The following is a 24,000-nucleotide window of genomic DNA, read 5'->3' as shown; positions in this document are numbered from 1 at the left end:
CAGTTCTACACATTTCGTTCTCAGAACGTCTATTTTCGTGCTTCATTTCGTGTTTGTCTCTCTGTTCTGTTATTCTACGTTTGCCATCGTCTGTTCCTTTTCGCTTGTTTTTTTTTTTTTTTCTGTTTTAGTTTTCTCACCTATGTACTCCTTTCTGGCAATAAGTATCGTGCTATTTGTGCGTTTGCTGGTCTGGTACGTACTTGTTTTCCCAGTTTATTGTTCTTCTCTTGCTTCGTTTTGCTTCTCTTCCCTTTCTTCTTCTTCCTCCGTTGCAGTTTCCTTACGTATTTCCTCCTCAGGACGTCTATTTTGTTCCCCTAGTCATCTGTGATCTGTTTGTATTTGTTCCTTCTGTCTAATGCTCCTCAGGCTTCTCTTTCTTTGAGATTCTTCGTTTCGCTTGTTGTTCTTCCTTTGCCTCAGTTTTCTTACGTATTTCTTTCTCGGAACATTTATCGTGTTGTCCATCATCCGCCTCTGGTATTTATTTGTGTGTTTGCTACTTGGTATATCCTTGTTCGGTTTCCTCCCTTCGCTGTGTTTCCCCTCGCTTATTGTTCTTCCTCTGCTGCAGTTTCCACACATATTCCTTTCTCGGGACGTCTGTTTTGCTGCCCTACATAGTCTTCTACTATTTATTGTGTGTATTTCCTTCCCCAGTTTATTGTTCAACAAGCTTCCCTTCGATATGCTTCTCTCCTACTCCTGTTCTTCCTCTGGTGCAGTTTCCTTACGTATTCCTTTCTCAGAACGTGTGGTTCGTTATCCTGCATTGTCCTCTGCGATCTACTGTATTTGTGTGTTTGTTTACCCAGTCTATTCCTTACTATATTCCTTACACACTCCTCCACTCCCTCCTTCCTTCCTTACTGCTGCTTTTCCTTACACGCCTCCCTCTTCCCAGATCGTTTATTATGTTGCTCTTTGTTGGGTTCCGTTAATTATGCATCGAAGAGCCGCGTTGTGCACCTCTCGCACTAATACGCGGTGCAGTTTACTCTAAAGTTTCCGACTCGTAAAAGGCAGTGCGGCTCTTACTCTAATTGCGTGTACTGGGAAGTGTCTCGAGGGGCGCCCAGTACACTCAGCACTCTCCTGCCACCACGCGCCCAGAGGTATACAAAGGAGGGCGTTTTGTTGTGGCGTGTTGAAGGGGGAGGGTTATGGGGGAGTGTGTGTGTGTGTGTGTGTGTGTGTGTGTGTGTGTGTGTGTGTGTGTGTGTGTGTGTGTGTGTGTGTGTGTGTGTGTGTGTGTGTGTGTGTGTGTGAATGTTTGATGTATTTCAGTTAGTTTATGTTTGCTGTGGTGAAGGAAACTCGTTATTCTGTGAGTGGTGAAAGTTAGTAAGTGAGGGGTGGCGGTGGTGGTGGTGGTAGTGGTGATGGTGATACTATACTGTGCAAGCTGTTTTTGTTTGTAATAGTGATCGTAGTAGTAGTAGTAGTAGTAGTAGTAGTAGTAGTAGTAGTAGTAGTAGTAGAAGTAGTAGTAGTAGTATAAGTAGTAGTAGTAGTAGTAGTAATTTATGATGTTTAGTAGTGATACTAGCGTGGCATCGTACAATGATGTTGTGTTGTGGTGATGGTGGTGGTGTTAGTGGTGGTAGCGGAAGCAACAGTGACAGTGAATTAAGAGTAGTAGTAGTAGCAGTAGCAGTAGTAGTAGTAGTAGTAGTAGCAGTAGGTGAAATGACACGTTGCAGTGACAGCAGTTAATGCAACACCAGTTACATTAGTGAACGTTAGGCTTTCAATAGAAGTTACAGTGGTAGTAACTGTAGAGGCAGACGTTGTAGTGACAGAAGGTGATGCAGCAGCAGTTGTATTAGTGGAGGTTGGCTTGTCAGTGGGAATTGTGGTGGTGGTGGCGGTGGAGGTGTGGCGGTCTACCAGGTGCGTTCAAACTTCCACCACTTTTGTGAAAACTTTGCCCATATCTTGAGCTCGAACCTGTGCGAGGTGGCAAGCTACCTCACTCTCCCCGCTCCCTCCCTCCTCTCCTCACTCTTTATCCACTCCCTTCTCTTTTATCTTTTCTTCTTTTAGTCACCTGTGCTTCTGAATATTTTCGTTGGTCTGTCCCTCCGTCTCTCTCTCTCTCTCTCTCTCTCTCTCTCTCTCTCTCTCTCTCTCTCTCTCTCTCTCTCTCTCTCTCTCTTATTGTATTTTCACTCCTACACGCATTACCCTAGACACACACACATACACACACACACACACACACACACACACACCCAATACTAATCCAATACTTCTCTGTCCCTTCCTCCTTCCTCCTCCTCCTCCTCAACAAGCAAGGCAACACCTGGACAACGTTACATCGTTTTTCTTAACAAATTACACGACGAGCATTTTTTCTTTAATCCTTTAAACTCCCTTGATTTCATTACACCTAAGCTTCCCCTTCCCCGTTCTCTCTCTCTCTCTCTCTCTCTCTCTCTCTCTCTCTCTCTCTCTCTCTCTCTCTCTCTCTCTCTCTCTCTCTCTCTCGTGTATGTAAAAATGCAAATGACTCCCTCGGTTTTTCATGGTATACACAAAATTATTTTTTGTTAATCATTTTCACCAAAATCATGAATTCCACACAAATGCAAAAAAATATTTAACTTCGTACACAAACATGCAAATTTTCATTTATATTTTGTTCACCTCTCTGTTTTTAAGGTTTATGCGGAAAAAAAACACAAAATTGTTAGACGGAGATAAGGTTTCGGAACAAAAAACATATTTCAGTCTGTGCCTCTCTTTTCCTCATTTTCCCATTTGTCTTCATCATATAATTCAACATGACATTCCTTTCAAAATACTTCCGCATACCCTTCCGTCTGTCATTATCTCTCATTTATCTAACTCCGAACCTATTATCTAGCCAACCTTGGAACTGCCGTCATCAGGGAAGCCTCACACTGCTCCTTTCTCCCTCAGCTTCACCGCGACACACATGTCCTTTTACTGAAACACTTCTGACCGCACCTCCACTACTTTCAAAAGGCTCCAGTTGAAGCTACACAGGTTTTTGGGGGTGTTTTTACGGTTCTAGTGACATATTAACAAGAATTTTACATTATTAACAGAAGAAACACTTTTGAGAACCCGGTTAATCATCTCTGTGACATTGGAAAATAGTCGTAGTTGGAGAGCAAAGCGTTTCTTAATACTGGTGACAACATGAAGCTTGATTCGCACGACTGATAGCATTACAACACATATCCTATCTAAGCAGCTCCTCCAGCCCTTCGTATCCTCAAAGACAGAGGATAAGGGAGGTTTCAAGATAAACCTCAATTTTAAATATTCTTTTTGACTGTCCTACTTAGGGATTGCCAATTTCAGTGGGATCCCTTTTTTCTTAACCTTTTTTGTTTCCTTTAGCTAGAGTCTCACATAAAGAAAAAAAAAAAACAATAAGTTTGATTGACTTAAAAATATTTGAAAAATCTTATAAAACAAAATCTAATACGAGTATATGGTTCATGGAGTTATTTGATTAATGTAATGTTTCGTTTCACCTGTAGCCAACGAATTTAAGGAGTAAGAGAAGAATAAGAAGAAAAGAAGAAAACAAATCCTGCAATGAAGCACTCACGAAAATTCTGGAAAACCTCGACCAATGTGCAAGACCCGCATGGTCAAGGCCATGATAAACCCGCTTTTTGAGGCTGCAGCAATGGGAGCACAATTACTACCTTGTCCCGCACTGCCTGGGGGACGCAACCGGGACATCAACAGTGGCGGCAATGAACAGTAATCTTGACCCTTGTAGTGCTAATGACAATATTGGACTTGCTACTTCATTTGAGTGATCTTAAACGACTTTATTGAACATGAACAAATCTAAAGGCACTGAAGGTTTTGAATTAGTCCACCTCTCACTCTTCGAATCATAATCTGAATTAGCTCTAGATCATTCTATTTATCTTGAGGACTCATGAGTCAGAGTCAACGGCAGCAGAAGCAGTGAAGCAGGAAGAACAAGAAAAGAAAGCAGAATCTGTAATGATAGCGGAAGCAGTAGTAGAATTAACCCCAGCGGCAAAGATAGCACGTTCCTACTCACACTGCACACGATGAGCACACTCGAGGCATAAACAGAAAACGTTACAAGCGAACACATTCATGCTGAGGAAGGCACGAGTAACGAGTATGGCTGAACACGCTTCCTCTGCCGCCGTTGCACAGTCACCCAGCTAAGCAAGCTGTCACGTGAATCACTTAAGTGTGGTCAGCTCTGAGTCACCACCATCAACCCACACACACGCCAGCCAAGGAACCGCGTTAAGTACAATTGCAGTTTAGCCTTGGCAATGACACCAGACACCGAAACAACCTCCTGCACCCACATCACTCTTAAAAAAACAGCGCATTACCCTTTCCTACAGTGCATTACCCTTTCCTTGACACTCAACTTAAAGAGAGATATATAAATAAGAACACTAATCTCTTCCAACACTACCATTCCTACCCAGTTGACAACACCGCATTACCCTTCGCTTACACGCTCTTAAACCTTCACTCCCAACGTAAGGAAACAAGAACACTAATTTCCTACAACACTGTCATCCCTATCCAGTCAATTCACACTGATCCACACAAATACTATACTTTCTACTTACGGCTTAGGAAGACTAGTGGTCGGGGCTCCCATCACGTTCACGACCTGGAAAGAAGGAAAGAAATACACATGAGTTTGAAAATCATGAAGAAATAGACTGACCAGAGAAGCTGAAGGAACGAGGAGAGGTAAGTAAGGAAGGGAAGGGATAAAGGGAATTAGGAGGACCAGGGGAAAGAGGAGGAGGAGAATGAGGAAGGGTAAGAGGAGGAGAATGAGAAGAAGCAGATGCACGGACAAGGGAAGCAGTTGTAAGACCATCAGCAACAGAAGGAGCAGAAGAGAGAGAGAGAGAGAGAGAGAGAGAGAGAGAGAGAGAGAGAGAGAGAGAGAGAGAGAGAGAGAGAGAGAGAGAGAGAGAGAGAGAGAGAGAGAGAGAGAGAGAGAGAGAGAGAGAGAGAGACTGGTGAGCAAGAAAAGAAATACAGAAAATCAGAAAATAAGATATAATTTAATGCAGCGTGAATTAAATGAAAAAAAAGATATGAACATAAATAAGAAAAAGACAGAAGACAAACGAATGAGAAAAAAAAAAACGAAAGAAGGAAAAAAAAGTAAAAACAAGACATACGAAATGGAAAATCAGGAAAAGGGAAAACAGAAGAAAATCAGACAGAAGACAAAGGAATAACACAAAAAGAAAGAAAAAAATATATAATACAAGACAATACAGCACGATGAAGATACAGAAAATGAAAAAAAAAAAAAATATGAGAGAACACAAGTTATGGAAGGGAAGAGGGAGAAGGGAAGAGTCGAGGGTAAATAGGAGGGTGAGGCAGGTGAAGGGGGAAGAGGGGCGGCCCAAAGGGAGTCATGAGGGGCGCGTCACGCCATCCCAGTGTAGATCTCTGACCGCGGCTTATCAGAAGACCCCAAGTTCGCATGTAAAGTCCAGTGAAAGATGTCATTAATGAGTATTATTATTATTATTATTATTATTGTTGTTGTTGTTGTTGTTGTTAATGGTGCTGTTGTTAGTAATAGTCTTCTGTTATTTGTGCTGTTTTTGGTCTTGTTCTTGTTCTTCTTCTAACTACTACTACTACTACTACTACTACTACTACTACTACTACTAATAATAATAATAATTTCGTATTCATCTTCTTTTTCTTCTTCCTTCTTCTTCCTCCTCCTCTTCTTCTTCTTCTTCTTCTTCTTCTTCTTCTTCTTCTTCTTCTTCTTCTTATTATTATTATTATTATTATTATTATTATTATTATTATTATTACCATCATAATTTCCCATCACTATTATCATTATTAATCAGCATCATAATTACCTTACTGTATATAAATTTCTACACTGGATTCCACTCGACTGCCAAAATCACATAATCAATAGCGCCTCTCTCTCTCTCTCTCTCTCTCTCTCTCTCTCTCTCTCTCTCTCTCTCTCTCTCTCTCTCTCTCTCTCTGATGAGCTCGCTATCTTTCTCTTTCTCATTCTTATCTGTTCCCTACAATTTCCTTTTCTCTCACCTCCGTCATCTCACACAAACATTTTCTCTCTCCTCCTTTCTTTTATTTTTTCATTCCCTCCTGTGGTTTGCGTTTCCAGTATAGATAAAAAAAGAAAAAAAATAATAATAACTGGAAGCTCCGTCACAGCGCCCTTGATTCAATGTATAGACTTCGAAATTTTGCAATTATTTTTTCCATAACTTTCTCTTTATTTACTTTTTTTTTTTTAATCCACTGCGCCTTTCGCTTCTCTCCTTTTTTAAGTACAGGAATAGCGACTGTGTGCGTGTGCGTGTGTGTGTGTGTGTGTGTGTGTGTGTATGTGTGTGTGTGTGTGTGTGTGTTCAGGGATAATGTATAGAAAATGGAAACTATGTTTATTTTTCAGTTTATTTTTCTTCCGTATAAATGACTGTTTCGTGGAGATGACGCAAACAACATCTTTACACACCACTCTCTCTCTCTCTCTCTCTCTCTCTCTCTCTCTCTCTCTCTCTCTCTCTCTCTCTCTCTCTCTCTCTCTATGAAACTAAGAGGAGAAAAAAGAGGAGGAAAAAACAGTGCAAGGAAAATAATGTTGGGAGGTGAATTCAGCTCTCACTTGTTCTTTCCTCCTCCTCCTCCTCCTCCTCCTCCTCTTCTTCCTCCTCTCTTCGGCAAATATCGTCTGACGTCGCTAATTAACACACGTGTTCAGCTCACGTGCACAGGTGCAGGAGGAGGAGGAGGAGGAGGAGGAGGAGGAGGAGGAGGAGGAGAGATGGAGGAGGAGGAGGAGGAGGAGGAGGAGGAGGAGGAGTAATACCTAATTAAGAAAATGGCTTAATAAGCATTATACTTGTCCAAATTCTGCAGCGATTTACTCAAAATAAGAGAAATTACTGTAAGTGCCTCTATCATAATGCAATTATTAATGCTACCGCTAATTTTACTACTTCTATCACTACTATTACTACTACTACTACTACTACTACTACTACTACTACTACTACTATAACTGCTGCAAGTATCACTGTTACTTCTTACTATTACTTTATTATCAATACAACACTACTGCTACTAGTAGTAATTACTACTACTACTTACTATTACTTTACTACCAACACTACTACTACTACTACAACTACTACTACTATTACCATCACGACCACCACCACCACCACCACCACTTCTACTACTACAATGATTTGATCTATCAACAACTCTTTGGCCTTGACTTTTGAGAAGGCTATGCTTCCTCTATATTTCCCCCTATCGCTCTCCATCAACTCAGATCCTTCAGAATAACGACTTATAACTTTGACTTCCTGCCCCTTGAAGCTTTTGAGTATCCTCACAAGAAGACTTCCATAAAATCAATCTCAAATCTGATCGAGGGTATCTATTCTAACAAAGATCGTTTCAGTATCTATTTTCAGGGTTTATTTCAGAGATTCCGATGAGACTTTTGTTGTTATCTCTGTTATCTTTAATTTTCTAACTACAGTCTCTTATGGTCTCTATTTTTGTAAGTAAAAAGGGGGCTATAAAGAAGAGATATGAAAAAAAGGGCCACTAAAGGTACTAGTTCCCAAAGAGTGTAGTGAAAAGGGTTATCCAGAATTTGAAGGTGTCTTGAAATCTCCATTTTGATACAATTCGAGTCAAAGCCAAGAGGAAATATAGGAGACAGAGTTCCGGATTTTTTTTTTCCAGTAATAGGAATGAAAGATTGAGAATACTGGATAACTTTTACATTAGGAACGTGGACAGACTATGGGTGAGACAGAAAATTGGTGGCTTCTGTACTTTTACCTCAGCTTTTCTTTCTAGCCGTCCTTGTTCGGTGATAAATGTCTTTTGTTCTCTCCTAACTCTAATAATAGCGGTGACCCACGTGTGTGTGTGTGTGTGTGTGTGTGTGTGTGTGTGTGTGTGTGTGTGTGTGTGTGTGAAAAATAATATAATAGTAGTAGCAAGTGGAAGTATTTTACATTGAAAACTGAAAGAAAACATATGGCCTTTGTGTGTGTGTGCGTGTGTGTGTGTGTGTGTGTGTGTGTGTGTGTGTGTGTGTGTGTGTGTGCGGGTGTGTGTGTGTGTAACTGCATGAACCTACGGATATGCTTCTTTGCACACACACACACACGCACACACACACACACACACACACACACACACACACACTCAACAACTGCTTTATCATCATAATTGCAACACGCTTGAAGGAATCCTCATCAGACTTGAAGCAACTGGTCGTCTTGTAACAGAATTAAACACGTTGGACTTGCAAGCGCTGTCTCGCTGCTAACTGTTCGCGAAAGTGAAGGCCAGACAACAGAGCATTACTTTTTCCTTCCCATCGAGACACCTCGCCGCCTTTATATTAACTTACAAAGCAAACATGAACGCCAATCAAACTGCCCTTAATTGATGGCGTCTTGTCTTCGTAGTTATTGCAGTTACCCCTTCCAATGTTATTTTTCATTCGTTTTCTGTGAGTAATGATCGTCTCAAGTGTTGTGTATACGAGTCTTCATTATTCGTTCTTCTTCGTATTGTCTTATTGAAATGGCTGGTGAGTGTATTGTGTCGTATTCAGTTGTGAGATGTGTATGTGGATATCGATAAGTAGTGGTGTAAACAGTGGTGGTGGTGGTAGTGGTAGATTGTTATAGTAGTAGTAGTAATAGTAATAGTAGTAGTAGTAGTAGTAGTAGTAGTAGTAGTTGTAGTAGTACATCAGATACAGACCTCCATCGTGGAAAGCTCAGTTTCAGTATGAAGATCAAGACCAGGGTTGAAATATACATCTTAATGCCTTAGACTTAATCTTATATGTATGCTGTAATATATATATATATATATATATATATATATATATATATATATATATATATATATATATATATATATATATATATATATATATATGTATATATATATATATATATATATATATATATATATATATATATATATATATATATATATATATATATATATATATATATATATATATATATAAATAACCTTTTTTATTTTTTCGTATTATTCTATCAGCTTGTAGTAGTAGTAGTAGTAGTAGAAGTAGTAGTAGTAGTAGTAGTAGTAGTAGTAGTAGTAGTAGTGGTGGTGGTGGTGGTGGTGGTAACAGTATTTGTATCATTATTATTATTAGTGTTAATATTAGCAGTAACAACACGAATATTATCAATACTCCTCAATATGTACAATAACAACACTACTAATTAAAACTGAAAAACAACAACAAAAACATTAATTCCCATTCACACTCACAACATACAACTCCCTCAACAGCGGTAAAAAAAAAAAGCCTAAAAACAAAACAAAACAAAACAAGGAGAAAAAAAAAATCATCCAATTACAACCTTCGACCATCGTGTTCCTGGTTTTGTTTTCTTACTTCTTCTTCCTTCTTTTATTCCTTCCATCCTTTCCACACACTTCTGAAGACAACGGTTCGGCAGCTACCAAAACTCCTGCTAATTGGGTGTCGAGTGAGCTTTTAAACACACACACACACACACACACACACACACATACACACAAGCAATTTTCACCTGTGTCTAGTTTAATCAAGGTTGTTTGCAGGTGCAGCGGGAAAGCTTGCGTGGTGCATCGTAAACCAGGTGGCTGCGCTGTGCGATGGCGCTCTTCATTCCCTTTGGTTTGCTTCTCTTTACCTTTCACTTTTTCCGGGGTGGCAACGTTGTAGTGGTAATGAATGAATGTCGGGGGAAAAATGTTCTGTGTGTGTGTGTGTGTGTGTGTGTGTAGGTCAGCACTCGCATGATCAACAATGCACACACACACACACAGGAATGGCCAAGGTCGGAGCTGTGTATCATCTCGCCGCCAGAAACTTAACCTCTTCGTTAGACTTGTTATTAACTCTTCACCTTCTCCGCCAAACACTTAGGAAGTCAACGGTAAACGAAATGACAGAGACGTGTCCTACGCTATATTATAAACTCAACCAGCCATGAGTCAAAACTAACGTAGTCTCTTATAACCTAACTTAATCTACGAGCATAAAGAACGGATTATAAAAAAAAGGCAAACTGACTATAACTGACCTAACGAGTATAAACTGTAGTTAAAGGTAAACTCAAGACAAGACGCACCAACGAGCCTATTCCTTCTGTGCATACAACTCTGAGTGTCCTGCCGACTGTCATCCATCTGTGGGTGTGCGTTCATCCGTCACGCCGTCAGGTCGATACGGTGAGTGTAGGGTGGGGACGGGGGGTGGGAGTAGGATTGCTCTCTCCGTCTCTCACTCTGCTGCCTCCTCTCCTCTCCTCTCCTCTCCTCCCACCACCACAACCACCACCACCCAAGCCACCGTAACCGAGCGGCTGCGTCACCATAGCTACCGCTCCATTTTATATTTTAATTTCTTCTTTTTTTTTTTTTTTTTGGTCAATGGTATAGCAAACTTCCCCGTCACTAATATAACTACACTAAGGTTTTCTTACCTGAGAAGACTCTAGTTGCACGTACGTAGCTTCATCTTCAAGTGAATTTCCAATTCTTCCTTTTCTCGTGCGCTCAATGGCGGGATCATTGTTGCTCTCTTCCCCGCTCTTTAGAAACGCTCGCGACACGTGAGGATCTGTTATAGTCGAAAATGAGCTCCTAGTCCAATAATTCTCTTTGCCTTACGAGCCGCGGGAGGGGGCCGAGAGAGAGCCGCGTTATCCGACAGCTTACATGCGTTGCTAAGTGTCTTGACGCCTTCCTCGAGTCCTCCTTTGTATTTCTGATAATGGTGTCGTGTCAGGCTCATTTTCGCTTCAGTTCCACATTTTTCTTTCATTCCTGACGTAGTTGAGCCTCTCCACAACGTCCCGCTGGCCGCGCTCCACCTTCAGCTGCCTCTCAGTGTTGATTATTTCTTTCCTCTCTTTTCTCTTGTGTATCCTTGGAGGACCCCAGTCCCTTCTGTTTGTGTGCCCTTGCCAGTCTCCCTCCGCCTCCTTCCCTCTTCCCGGCTAGGCAATCACCAATTAGTGACGCTGAGCACCCGCTTAACTGTATTTGGATACCATTATCTGCAACTTCCCTCCTAAGCTGCTCCATTCTAATGATCTTGACGAAGTTAGAAGGCAGTATTGCGCTATTTTAATCCCTCTACAGTGGTTCGAGGGGCCGGAAGGAGGTGGGCGTGGCGTGACCCAGGGTGACCATGAAGCTCCGCCCCTTCGCCCGCTACGCGCGGCCCCACGCCCCTGCCAGTCGCTGGTGTCTAGCTCGCGGGTGTAGTAGCAGAGCCCACCCACCCGCACATCAGTCGGTCCCGGGCGCTCCAGCCGAGAGGATGTACCGCGCTCTGCCCGTGGGATCTTTAGGCCATGTGATGTCTCCCTCCGCCAGCGGGGAGTGATCGAGTGTGTGGCGTCTCGTCCGGAAGCTGGGCGCCTGAAAATGCTGTCTCGAGTGAGTCTCACGGCGGTGGAGACCACGCCACGAGAACCGAGGGTCGCGGGTTCCCCTCAGCCACCGCCGCTGGTGTAGCTGAAGCAGGTGATGGTGTGGAGATCTGCCTGGCGAAGACTATGACGATAGCCTGACGAGTTGAATAACAGGCCAGCGAGTGTCTCCGATCTGAACAGTAGTGAGTATGAAACACTCATATTTCCTTTAGCTCATATCGCCACTCACGTCTCATGTACTGACATTACACGTACACACGCAAACACACATGCCTTCGCATATTGATACAAGCACATCGCGCTTTACTCTACACCAGATCCCACACACCCCGGCACACCCTGACACTAAACTCACGCTGGAAACACTCCACACGAAATAAAATCTAGAAATTGAACTCTGTTGGAGATTAACATTCCAGTCAACCTGAAGTTCACCTCGCGACCTCCAGCACACTTGGCCTATGTAGAACACACACATACACACACACACGTTAAAGTATACACGCAAACATTCTTTAAATCTAGAAAAATCCAGCGTTACAACTGTAAAACACATTTTCATCACGTGACTGTCCATAAAACTCTGCGTCACGAATTCGATTTTATATATTGCTCTCGTGTCATCCTCGTGTTGAGATTCGAGACACTTGTTACAACTTGTTACGTGTTACACTTAGTGGGCTTTCCATATGTTATACTTCTACGCATTTTCTTTCTTTTTTTCCTGATGTGCTGCTATGCTTGCTGTAATTTTTATTCTACTTACATGTGTGTGTGTCTGTCCCGCCTCGCCATTAGGACACTTCTTTAAATTCAAATGACAGTCTTCATGCGAATCGGCAGGAAATGAGTTATTTTATTTCAGAGCAGTGTCGTTGTCAGTACTTTTTTTTTATAGATAATATTTTAGTCATTCATATAAAAGTTGATCGTGTTCCTCCACTTCAATTAGAAGAAACTCTCTCTCTCTCTCTCTCTCTCTCTCTCTCTCTCTCTCTCTCTCTCTCTCTCTCTCTCTCTCTCTCTCTCTCTCTCTCTCTCTCCCCCTCCGTAACTTTCACCACCCAATGGCACTTGGAAGAATAGACTTAAAAAAAATACAATGGCACGTCTACAATAGAGAAGGAGACTAATTACATAAAATTCTTTCTTCCGGTCTTTTTTTTCTTCTCTCTCTCTTTTTTTTTTTTTCTGCCGTCTGTTCACCGCCAGGTCTCGTCAGTCTACCGATGCCACCACCACCACCGCCACCACCACCACCACCACCTTTGCACTCCAGCTTCCCGGGGCCAAGACACCGCCACCTTTACTCATGGGGCTTGAATGGCTGATCTGACTCCTCCCCCTCCTCCTCCTCCTCTTCTTTCTCTTCTTACTGCTGCTCCTCCTCCTCCTCTCACCTGCCTGAATATTCATCCGGACTCACGCTGATCCACCTGCCAACGACTCACCTGCCACCTGTGCGTGCGGGTGTGTGTATATGTGTGTGCGTGCATATAGTAGTAGTAGTAGTAGTAGTAGTACTGAAGGTGTAAGTCTCATGAAAAGTCCCACTATTTCTTCTTTATACAATTTTTTCAGGCAGAACAAGACTTACTATTTTTTAAGTATTTTCACCCTGTATATATTAAAAATGTGATTGTCAGTAGTAAACAGGCTTGATTTTCCAAGTCACTCGCAGATTTGATTTCTCTCCTCCTTTATTTATTCATATTCAGGGATATTCTTTATTCGATTGATGCAACAACACTTTTAAGCCTTTCCCAGTACTTTAAGCACGCACGCACGCACGAATGAGCCAGATTTTGAGTTTTACGTATATAAATTTTGCAGGATTATTTTATTCAGAAAGCGAGAGAGAGGAAGAGAGAGAGAGAGAGAGAGAGAGAGAGAGAGAGAGGGACGCCTACGTGTGTACAGTTGTCCTATTCCCCCACGCCTTCATAACTTAATCATATATCCCTGCCCTTCGATGTTTGGATTCACATTAAAACAGTTCACAATTTTTCCCGTCACTTCCCACGACTTATATCTGCCTGTGCCTCCCGCTACCCTAACCTCACCCACAGTCTTCCTCTCGCATCTCTCTCATTACTACGTCTTCAATTCCCCGCCCTCCCTCAGGTAGACGTCTAGACGCTCCCTCCCCTGCCCCCCGCTGGCCTACCTCAACATTACCAGCCGCAGTTTCCCTCACCGGCGCCCCTCAGCGTTAGCAACCATAGTAGCGCTACATCTCAGCATCCTTCTCCAAATAGACGCCTTGACGCTCCTTCCTTATCGTCCGGAACTCAAGTTTACTGGGAATATAGTCAACATCAACATTATTATCCGCAGTTTCCCTCAGCGGCGCCCCTCAGCATTGCCAATCGTAGAAGCGCTACATCTCAACATTCTTCTGCAAATAGATGCCTTGAGACTTCCTCCTCACCAACCAGGACTCAAGTTTATCGGGAGTATAATCAAGTAAATATCTTCCAGTTCACCATTATCACCCCCAGTTTTTCTCATCGGCGTTCCTCAGCATTACCAACCACAGTAACGCTACAACTCAGCATTAACTCAGCGTTCTCCTCCACACAGCCGCCTAGACACTCCCTGCTCACCTTCCGGGACTGAAGTTTACCGCGACTATAATCAAGAACACACTTTCCACTCTTACCTCTTGCATCACGCGCCGCATTACGTCCTTTTCACCTGGCCGTGGTACTACAGAGTTGAGAGATAAGGACACCGGGACATTACGGGACGAATAGCAGATATATCCCCTAATACCCCGTACATGTTCTGCTCCGCGGCAGACACGACAGAAGTAATGTACTGGGATCACCAGCGCCTGTAGGTAACGATGATTCCCTTATCTTCTCTTTTCCTTCCCTTTCCTTCCCTCGCTGGTACTAGAATATATCGCACCTCTTCTCTAGTGGTAGTAGTTGTAGAAGTAATAGTAGTAGAGGTAATAGTAGTAGCAATAATAATAACCATCTTATTGCACATCTAATAAACAACAAAAAACTTTATACTACTACAGTTTCTCTCTCTCTCTCTCTCTCTCTCTCTCTCTCTCTCTCTCTCTCTCTCTCTCTCTACAAACGACCCCATTAACCAGGGACCCACCGCGACCACCTTGCACGGACTGGAGAGGTGGCGAGGTGGCGGCAAGGAGGGAAAGACGGCAGAGAGAGGAGAGGAGGCGGTAGCGGTAGACAGGTAGATGGGCGGGCAGATACTCCAGGTGGCGACGCGCGGTGACAGCCAACAAGATACATTTCATTTCTTCACGGGCGGGGGCTGTGTAGTATTTGTCAGCGGCTTCTTTAGTACATACAACGGGGTGAGCGGGAGGGAGGGAGGCGGGCTTGGGATAAGGAGAAGAGGGAGAAGAGGAAGGGAAACGGGTGAGTGAGTGAATGAATGGGTGAGAGAGAGGAGGGGCAGAGGTAGCAGTGGGATGTTAGGAGAGAGGGTGGGTGAGTGTAACAAGGGTGACACTGTGAGAAAACGAGAACAGGTATTGAGAGAGAGAGAGAGAGAGAGAGAGAGAGAGAGAGAGAGAGAGAGAGAGAGAGAGAGAGAGAGACGAAAATTAGGGAACAATGAAATGAACGAAAATTAGGGAACAATGAAATGAATAATAAAACTCCTCCCCCCAAAAAGGGAAAAAAAAAACAAAAAAAAACAGAGCAATCACAAATCAAGTCCAAAAAATGGTTAAAAAAAAAATCGAAGAAAAAGAAAAAATGACCGGAAAACACACTAGCACCAGAACACCACAACGACCAACGCAATAATAAAACGACTCAGGTCACAGAGGAGCAACTCACACGCTCTTAAAAATAGAACGATACATAATGAAAGGGAGGAGGAGCGAGGGCCACACGTCAGCTCAGCATTAGGAGGAGGAGGAGGAGGAGGAGGAGGAGGAGGAGGAGGAGGAGGAGGAGGAGGAGGAGGAGGAAGAGGAAGGGAAGGAAGGACACCAGAGACGCCTTGAGCTTGGCCTGAATTAATACCGCTACTCGGTCGATTTGCCTCGAATTCCAATCAGGCGAGCACTCAGCCCTCCCAGCCTGGCTATACGCGTGCGAGTTACGGTTACGGCGCCGCCTGGAACCTTACTTACCTCTAGAATGGACCGTAACTCGTAAAAATAGTACGGAGAGTAACATTTGAGCACTTGGAAGCCGCGCGGAGAAAGCCTGACACCGCTGCTGCCACCATCACCACCGCCACCACCGCAGCCGCCTTGCTCCCGGAACCCTTTTATGTCTGAATATTCACACATGCGACGGCGGCGGTAACAGTAAGGGTGGCGGCAATGGCGCTGCTGGCGGTCGACACCCGAGGCTCACCGGCAAGCTAGACTCGTTGCCAAGGAGTATGAACTCTTAGAACCTCCGTGGCAAACGCTGGTTACTTCAACGACTACCAGAGAAAGAGAGAGAGAGAGGGAACCAGTGAAAAAAAAAATAATAATAATAATAATATTTTTTCTATCTTCTGGAATGCTCGTCAAGGAATAATAGGCGAGAAGAGGAACAGAAAAGCCTCATTCGAAAACCGTATCGCGTCCCTCTTATGAACACTTGGGAGCGCCGCGGTCATTGTTTCCTCACTTAGGAAGTCAAGGGTTGGGTCGTGACGCCTCGCTTCGCTGGTTTCCCGAGGACGAAGTGAAGTGACCCCGCAGCCCGCCCAGGAGAGAGAGAGAGAGAGAGAGAGAGAGAGAGAGAGAGAGAGAGAGAGAGAGAGAGAGAGAGAGAGAGAGAGAGAGAGAGAGAAATTGTTGGCGGTGGTGGTGCAAGTAAGGTAGTTTGTGGGGAAAGGTGAGAAGGTGAGGAACAGTGTGAGAACGAGATTGTGGGAGTGAGAGAATTGGAAGTGAGAGTTGGGGGAGGGCGTGGCGGCAAAGGGGGGGTGGCGAGAAAGAATGTGGGAATGGTGAGTAAAGCAAAGTGAAGGGAGAAGGGAGGGGGAGAGGCAGAGTGTGGGAGAAGCTGCTGGGGAAGAAAATGAGGTGCATGTGTTTCCAAGAATCGCATGATACACCTGTTCACCTTCATTATTTCGTTACCTGTCATCAGACGAGACAATGATATGACAGACAGAGAGAGAGAGAGAGAGAGAGAGAGAGAGAGAGAGAGAGAGAGAGAGAGAGAGAGAGAGAGAGAGAGAGAGAGAGAGAGAGAGTACAAGGAAATAAGCATCGGTATCGTAAAACAACCTCATTTTTCTCTGATACACTTGCAATAACACTGAAAAATCTTACAACCGTTATACTTTCACAGACCACCAAGCTACTACACGGACCGGCCCGCCCCTCGCTGGCTATTTCCACACCTGCGGCGCTCACAGTCCTCTATCGCCCTTCACTGGCCCGCTGCGAGACACAATACCCCACCGCTCGCTGATGTATCCGCGCGCCGCATCACGCACGGTTTATGTTCAGAAGTGATCACTGAGTTGCGGACCAAGGTGGATGTTAAGGTGAAGTTGATAGTTATTCACTTCGTTGTAGAAAAAAAAAAATTATATATATATATATATATATATATATATATATATATATATATATATATATATATATATATATATATATATATATATATATATATATATATATATATATATATATATATATATATATATATATATATATATATATATATATATATATATATATATATAATATTATATAAATCGCACTGGTGAAGTTAATTTGACATTTATTTACTTCATTGTAGAAAATATAATGATATGAAAAACAGCAGTGATCACAACGCCGACTTTTGTATAAATTTTGTTATCGGCCGAGATCTATTTACTGTACAATTTCTCGGCATAACGGCTGCTCAAGAGAATTTCACGAACAAGCCAAGACTTAATTATTACTTTTACATCCTCATTTCTTCTCACAGGAATGCATGAATTCACTTCAGAAATAAAACAAGAAAATCCAAAAGTTATTTCCTTTCCCGCTCTACATGCGGCAAACTCACCACCACTCACAAGAAGCTTTTAATCAGACTCCATCTGTTGAGCGTGTGTTGTGTCGCCGCTCCCTGGCCGCTCCCTCGCTCCCTCCCCGCCGCCGACCTACAGAGCTGCCCGGCGACTGGAGCAGGGAAGCTAAGATTCTTATTGACGCGGCCTTCCTTACGCTCAGATTAAGAATTGATAAAGCGTCGGCACTTTGTACTGCACATCACTCACTCCCGCCACTCATCGAGGCCGCCAACTGTCAGACCCACTCTCAAGGATTCCGCCACTTTAGGTCTTTCTTCAAGCCTCCCTCGTCTTTAACTCCTCTCTTTCTCCCCCGCCCTCGCCTTCCGCCCCGCTAAGCCTCCGCCCGTCGAGTCCCGCCCTTGATAATGACGCGGCTGGTAATGGTGTATTTCAGCGCCGCGGTGTTGCTGAGGATTTCATTATCTAACATTCTTTTGTCTCAGCAGCGGGGAACTCTTAATGACAATTTTGTTTTACGCCTTTCCTTTCCTCTCCTGCCGCTGCCGCGCCACGCCCTGATCGCCAGATTGCACGCTTCCTGTGTGGCGTCTTTGTGTAGCATGCTGTAAGCGTTATGGAAAGAAAATAAACAGTGCGCATGAATAAAATACAATACTCGGCGTGCATAGCGGAAATCCTTTACGGAAATAACAAAGCGCGGCAGAGGAACGTTATCGCACACACATTCACACTCACACACAGGAAAAAAAGTGACTAAATTATAATACAAACAAACCAGAGCCTCTGCTACGGTCTCCCTCAAAGAAAAAAAATAAAATAAAGGAAGCGTTTAGCAGGATCCCACAAGAGGCAGTGGTACTGAGATAAGGAGAGGAAAGGAAGAGGATGCAAAAACTACCTTCGCCGTCCGAGTTAGGTTTCCGCCGCCCAGCCCCGACCCGCCGACCTGCCGACCTGTTGATCTTGGAGCCCGACTGCCGCCGCTACTGCTCCTCGGCTCATCTCTCTCTCTCTCTCTCTCTCTCTCTCTCTTCTCTCTCTCTCTCTCTCTCTCTCTCTCTCTGTAGTCACACTTCAGCTCACTCTCACCACAGTTACGTCCCTTAGTTACGTCCCTTAATCAGCTTCATCATCTACAAAGCAGCATCGTCTCCCTTTGTCTCCACGTTTCCCTATCCGCGCGTTGTAGAAATCCCCCCACGCACCTATTTCCTCATATTTCCTCACGCTTTAACCACCTCGCCTCCTCTTGGTTCATTCTCTCTTATTTCTCGTTTTCCGGTTTCGTCCATATCTGTGCCCGCTCTCCGTACGTTTATTTTCACTTCTTTTCTGCCTCCTCGCGGTCTCTCTTTTCTGTTTGTCCGTGTGTTAACTGTATCGCCACCTATCTTAGTTTCCTTTGCCTTTCGTGTCATCTACGCGTCCCCTTCCCATTTCTTCTCGTCTTTTCTACTTTCCGCGGTCTCTATCTGTCTCTCCCGTTTCTTAGCGCGTTAACTGTATCGCCACCTATCTCTCAGTTCCCTTTGCCTTCCGTGTCATCTACCCGTCCCTTCCAGTTTCTTTTCGCACCTTTTCTACCTACGCGCGGTCTGTCTCTCACTTCCCAACCTATATCTTAGTCCCCAGTGATCACATAAGACTCGTGTTTTGAAATGCTTTGTTGTCATAAGGATTGTTTTTCAAAGGCCACACTGATGACAATTCGGGTTGATGCGTGTGTGTTTTTCCCCACTGGTGATGTAGAATCCTTGTTAATCTATCACTGGAACCATGGACGCGTACTTGAATTATCAAAGAACACGATCTTATGTCTTGTCTCACTTGTCTGGAGAATAACACGTTGTCTCGCCGCTCCTCTGCACGTCAACAAGTATTCCCTTACCTCTTACAGCCTCCCAGCGCCACATCCCCCACTCGTCCTACGTCCCAGTCATCCCCAGCAGCAATGACGACCCCTTGTTCACTCCCGAGCAATCCCACGAAACACTAGAGGCGAGAATAACATTTATATGCATTTTTAGATCTGTCTGCCTTGATGCCGCCGTGATTGAATACCAGGGGGAAGGGCCTGCCATGCACTCAATATTCGGAAGGGCGGCACCACTGGGCTTCCGTGGATGTGTGCGGGTAGGTGACGCATCTTCCTGGAATACCAAACTCAGGCTAGCAGTACGGTGATACCTCGGACTGCTTGAGGACGGAATGTGAATGTATTGGTGTGCTGGGCGAGACGAGGCGCGCAGGAGGGAGGAGGATCAAAGTGACTGTGTGTGTGTGTGTGTGTGTGTGTGTGTGTGTGTGTGTGTGTGTGTGTGTGTTGGGTTCTCAGGTGTGACTTGTGTATTATTTCGTGAAGGTGCATACTCGACACACACACACACACACACACACACACACCAGGATGTATTGTTCGGTTAGGATACGTTAGGTTAGTTGTCTGTGTTGTACGTATGGGTGTGTGGATGCGTATTGTGTTGTTCTTATGTTATGACTTGTGTATTGTTATTGAGGGTGTATACACGTACACAGCAGGGTGTAGTGTCCGAAATGTCATAAGTTACCATGATCGTTCTTCTTACTGAGCAGCGATTATGGGAGTGATAAATTCCGTTCTAGTGTGGTAACGTAAATTTAGTGGTCAAGTATGGAGTAATAATGTGAAAAATTTTATTAGCAAATGATGTACAACAAACAGAGACGAGAGAATTCATCGTTATCTATTGATTTAAAACAGTTAGACTCAGTGAGATACTTCAACAATATATTATCTACACTCTCCGCTAATCTATCGAGTATAACTAAACGGCGCATCTGTCTGGATTTACAAAACTCTCAGGGCTTCGCTAAGTGTAACAAGTTTGGCCACACCTCGTTCCGCGCGGGGTTTAAGAGCAGGGCGAGAATAACACAGCAGTAAATATGAAGTTGAAATTATAGGAACACAACAACACACGAGGAAGGGAAGCCGCGCGCAAGGCCATGTGTGCAAACAGGCGACACACAATGGCTCATCAAAGACACTTAGGCACAATCATTCGCCAGTTTGTCCAATACATGTGGGCGACGGCTGGATGCGGGTGTGTGCGTGTGGTTGAGAGAAGGAGGGAGGGACGGAGGGAGGGAACAAACTCCTCCAGCATCCCTTTCTCCCTCCGCTTATCCTCACTCACGTCCACCCGCTGAATCTGCTTCTCCTTTTCATCCTCTCCCTCTTTACATCATCCCTCCTTTCACAGCTACACCACCGTCACCTTCCCGATTTTCCTTCCACCACTCCTTCCCTTCCTCTCCTCTGCTAGTCCCATCCTCTCTCACTCCCTTCCTTCCTCTCCCCTGCCAGTCCCATCCTCTCTCCCTTTCTTCCTCCCCTCCTTTCCCTTCCTCTTTTCCTCGCGAGTATTTGAAAGCAATCCGAGCAAGTCATCGAACGCGTGTTGACGAAAAGAGATTGAATTAGCTTAGCCGAACTCTCGCTGCTGCTGCTGCTGCTGCTGCTGCCTCCTCGCTGGAATCTTGGGAACGGCCTGGAATTGATGTTTCTTTTTTTCCCTTGAGACTTGAGAGACGACAAAAATAGGAGCGTTGGAGTTTACAAAGTGTAAACTGATCCGATAGACAGCCAGGGGAGGAAATCTAAGTAAACTACTACAGCACGGATTCTAGAAACGCTGAGTCGATCTAGCACACATAAGCACACAATATATTCGTACTATATCAGGCACCGATTGTGATAAATGCTTGGAAAACGAACACAGTAATCCACATGCAAAGCCAACAAACAATTACAAACAGTCTTTCTACGCAGCTTGAATTAACCCGACGAGTGAGATGCGAGGGAAAAGTCCACACGGCTTGAATTACCCTGACAAACACGATGTATAACCCGCCGCTACGGGGAGAAAAAAGGCCACGGGGGAAAAAGCTTCACTGAGCACACACGAGCAGGAAGCGAGCCCTGGAAAACATACCTGGAAAGAAAGCTTTCCAGGATAGAGGACGAAGGACGCTTTGCTTCGAGTCATGTATTCCTTGTGTGTGCGTGTGCGTGTGTGTGTGTGTGTGTGTGTGTGTGTGTGTGTGTGTGTGTGTGTGTGTGTGTGTTTTACTCCTGATTATTTCATTACGTACATAAAAGTCTTTGGTACACATAGGTGTAAATGCTCTTCAAACAAACACACACACACACACACACACACACACACACACGAGCCAATGCGATAAATAAGTCTGAATACGCAAACAGGTAAAAATAAATGAACAGATACGTATGTAGACACTAAAAAACACGAGCAAATAAAACAGAGAGAGAGAGAGAGAGAGAGAGAGAGAGAGAGAGAGAGAGAGAGAGAGAGAGAGAGAGAGAGAGAGAGAGAGAGAGAGAAGGAATGGAAGGACAGGACGGGAGGCCGGCAGAGGAGTGCAAAAATTAGTTTAGAAGCTACGAATTTGATCCAATAGGGTGAGTTAGAGCCTCGGTTTGGGCGGCCAGACACCCTTATGGTCGAACAGCTGTTTGTCGAGCCAACACAGTTACACAGGAGATGGGGGAGGCTGGAACTAGAGCGGGAGGGAGGCACGGGAGGAAAGGAGGGGAGGGAAAAGAGAGAGAAAAGAAAAAGAGGAGTGATGCGCCATGGAGGGAGGTGGTTGGAGAAGGGAGGGAAAAAGAGGGAGAGAAAGAGAGAGTGGGAGGGGCTGGGTGTGCTGAGAAGGGTGTCAGAAAGAAAGGGAGAGAGAAAGAAAGGGTGATGTGATATTAAGAGTTATTGGATTTGTGTGTGTGTGTGTGTGTGTGTGTGTGTGTGTGTGTGTAGGAGGAGGGTAAAGAATAACATGAGAGAAAAAAGACAATAATAAAAGGAAGGAAAACAACAACAAAGAAAGTCAAGAGAAAACAGGAAGGGAAAAAGATGAAAGCAATATCATCTCGCTTACTTAATTTCCTTCGTCCTTCCTTCCTCTTCTCCCTTCCTTCTTCCTTCCTTCTTCCTTCCTTCCAACCTTCCTTCCTTTATCAAGCTTCCTACCTCTGCCAGCGTTTCCCTTGCTCCTAACAACATATCATATTTCTCATTTTTCTGCATGCACCGTCTTTCTTCCTTCAAATTCGCTTAACTCTCCTTCCTCCTCCTCCTCCTCCTGTTCTCTTTCACCCTCCCTCTCATCATCATTCCTAAACCAGTTACATCCTTTCTTATCGAGCCACAAACTCTTTCCTCTCCCTGTCATCCCTCCCTTTTCTTTCTCTCTCTCTCTCTCTCTCTCTCTCTCTCTCTCTCTCTCTCTCTCTCTCTCTCTCTCTCTCTCTCTCTCTCTTTGTTATTCGTCTCACCATCCTTCTACAGTTTCTTTGTGCGAGAGAGAGAGAGAGAGAGAGAGAGAGAGAGAGAGAGAGAGAGAGAGAGAGAGAGAGAGAGAGAGAGAGAGAGAGTGGGGGGATGATGTAACACTCACATAGTTCCGGTGTTACGTTTCATTGTCCAGGCCTAAGATGACACAGTTATTCTACAGTCCTCTCTCTCTCTCTCTCTCTCTCTCTCTCTCTCTCTCTCTCTCTCTCTCTCTCTCTCTCTCTCTTCCAGGATATCCTCGCACCCTTCAAGTGTCCACATACTTAAAAAAAATATTTACTTGAGTCCTAAAACTTCAAAAAATAGGTAGAGTTATGGCTGACGGACACTCGGGTTTGTTTCCTTTGTCTTGAAGCATATCTCGTGCGTGTGTGCCCAAGTTGGTGTGCGGGGCGAGAGAATGCTGGACTGTGCGCCTTTGATGGTGTGTGGGAGGAGGGGGAGTAAGTAGCGACAGGGAGGATGAATGAGTTGGTGAGAATGTGTATGTGTGTAAGTGTTTGGGGAAGGAAAAGTTTAGGCAAGAGATTAATTAATTTTGAGTACATTTAATTGTTGTGAGTGAGTAAATGGGTGATGAAGTGAAGGAAATGAGGAGAGTAAATGAGGGAATAGTTAACTGAAGTAAATATCATTGTTCTGAAGATGGTAAATTAAGAAACCGTTGATTGGAAGACTTAAATTTACTTGTAAGCTGAAAATATTGACAGGTGAGAGACAGAGAGAGAGAGAGAGACAGAGAGAGAGAGAGAGAGAGAGAGAGAGAGAGAGAGAGAGAGAGAGAGAGAGAGAGAGAGAGAGAGAGAGAGAGGTGTATTGAAGCCTTATGATAAACAGACTCACACGCACGCAACAAAGAGACTATAAGGATGTTGACAGGATGTGTCTTGTTATGTTGTTTGTGACAATGACGGTCACTCCCTTCCCTGTCTCCCATCTCCTCCTTCTCTCTCTCTCTCTCTCTCTCTCTCTCTCTCTCTCTCTCTCTCTCTCTCTCTCTCTCTCTCTCTCTCTCTAACGATTTAATTAAAGACAAAATTGATAAAATACTTCCTCTAGTTTTGTGAGCATTCCTGAGAGAGAGAGAGAGAGAGAGAGAGAGAGAGAGAGAGAGAGAGAGAGAGAGAGAGAGAGAGAGAGAGAGAGAGAGAGAGAGA

General features: G+C 44.1%; 1 long non-coding RNA gene across 2 annotated transcripts in view; it reads right to left on the bottom strand.

The window, feature by feature from the left end:
- LOC135101362 (uncharacterized) overlaps positions 1–24,000 on the bottom strand; it is a 382,194-nt gene that overhangs the window by 218,296 nt on the left and 139,898 nt on the right. For both annotated transcript variants that reach the window (XR_010269236.1, XR_010269237.1), the window contains one exon: positions 4,617–4,660. This is a non-coding gene — a long non-coding RNA (uncharacterized LOC135101362). The remainder of the gene's footprint in view (positions 1–4,616; positions 4,661–24,000) is intronic.

Source organism: Scylla paramamosain, chromosome 6 (assembly GCF_035594125.1).
Source record: "Scylla paramamosain isolate STU-SP2022 chromosome 6, ASM3559412v1, whole genome shotgun sequence".
Lineage (NCBI taxonomy): Eukaryota > Metazoa > Arthropoda > Malacostraca > Decapoda > Portunidae > Scylla > Scylla paramamosain.
Note: the sequence above shows the minus strand (reverse complement) of the source record. Positions and strands in the feature narration are given on the sequence as shown.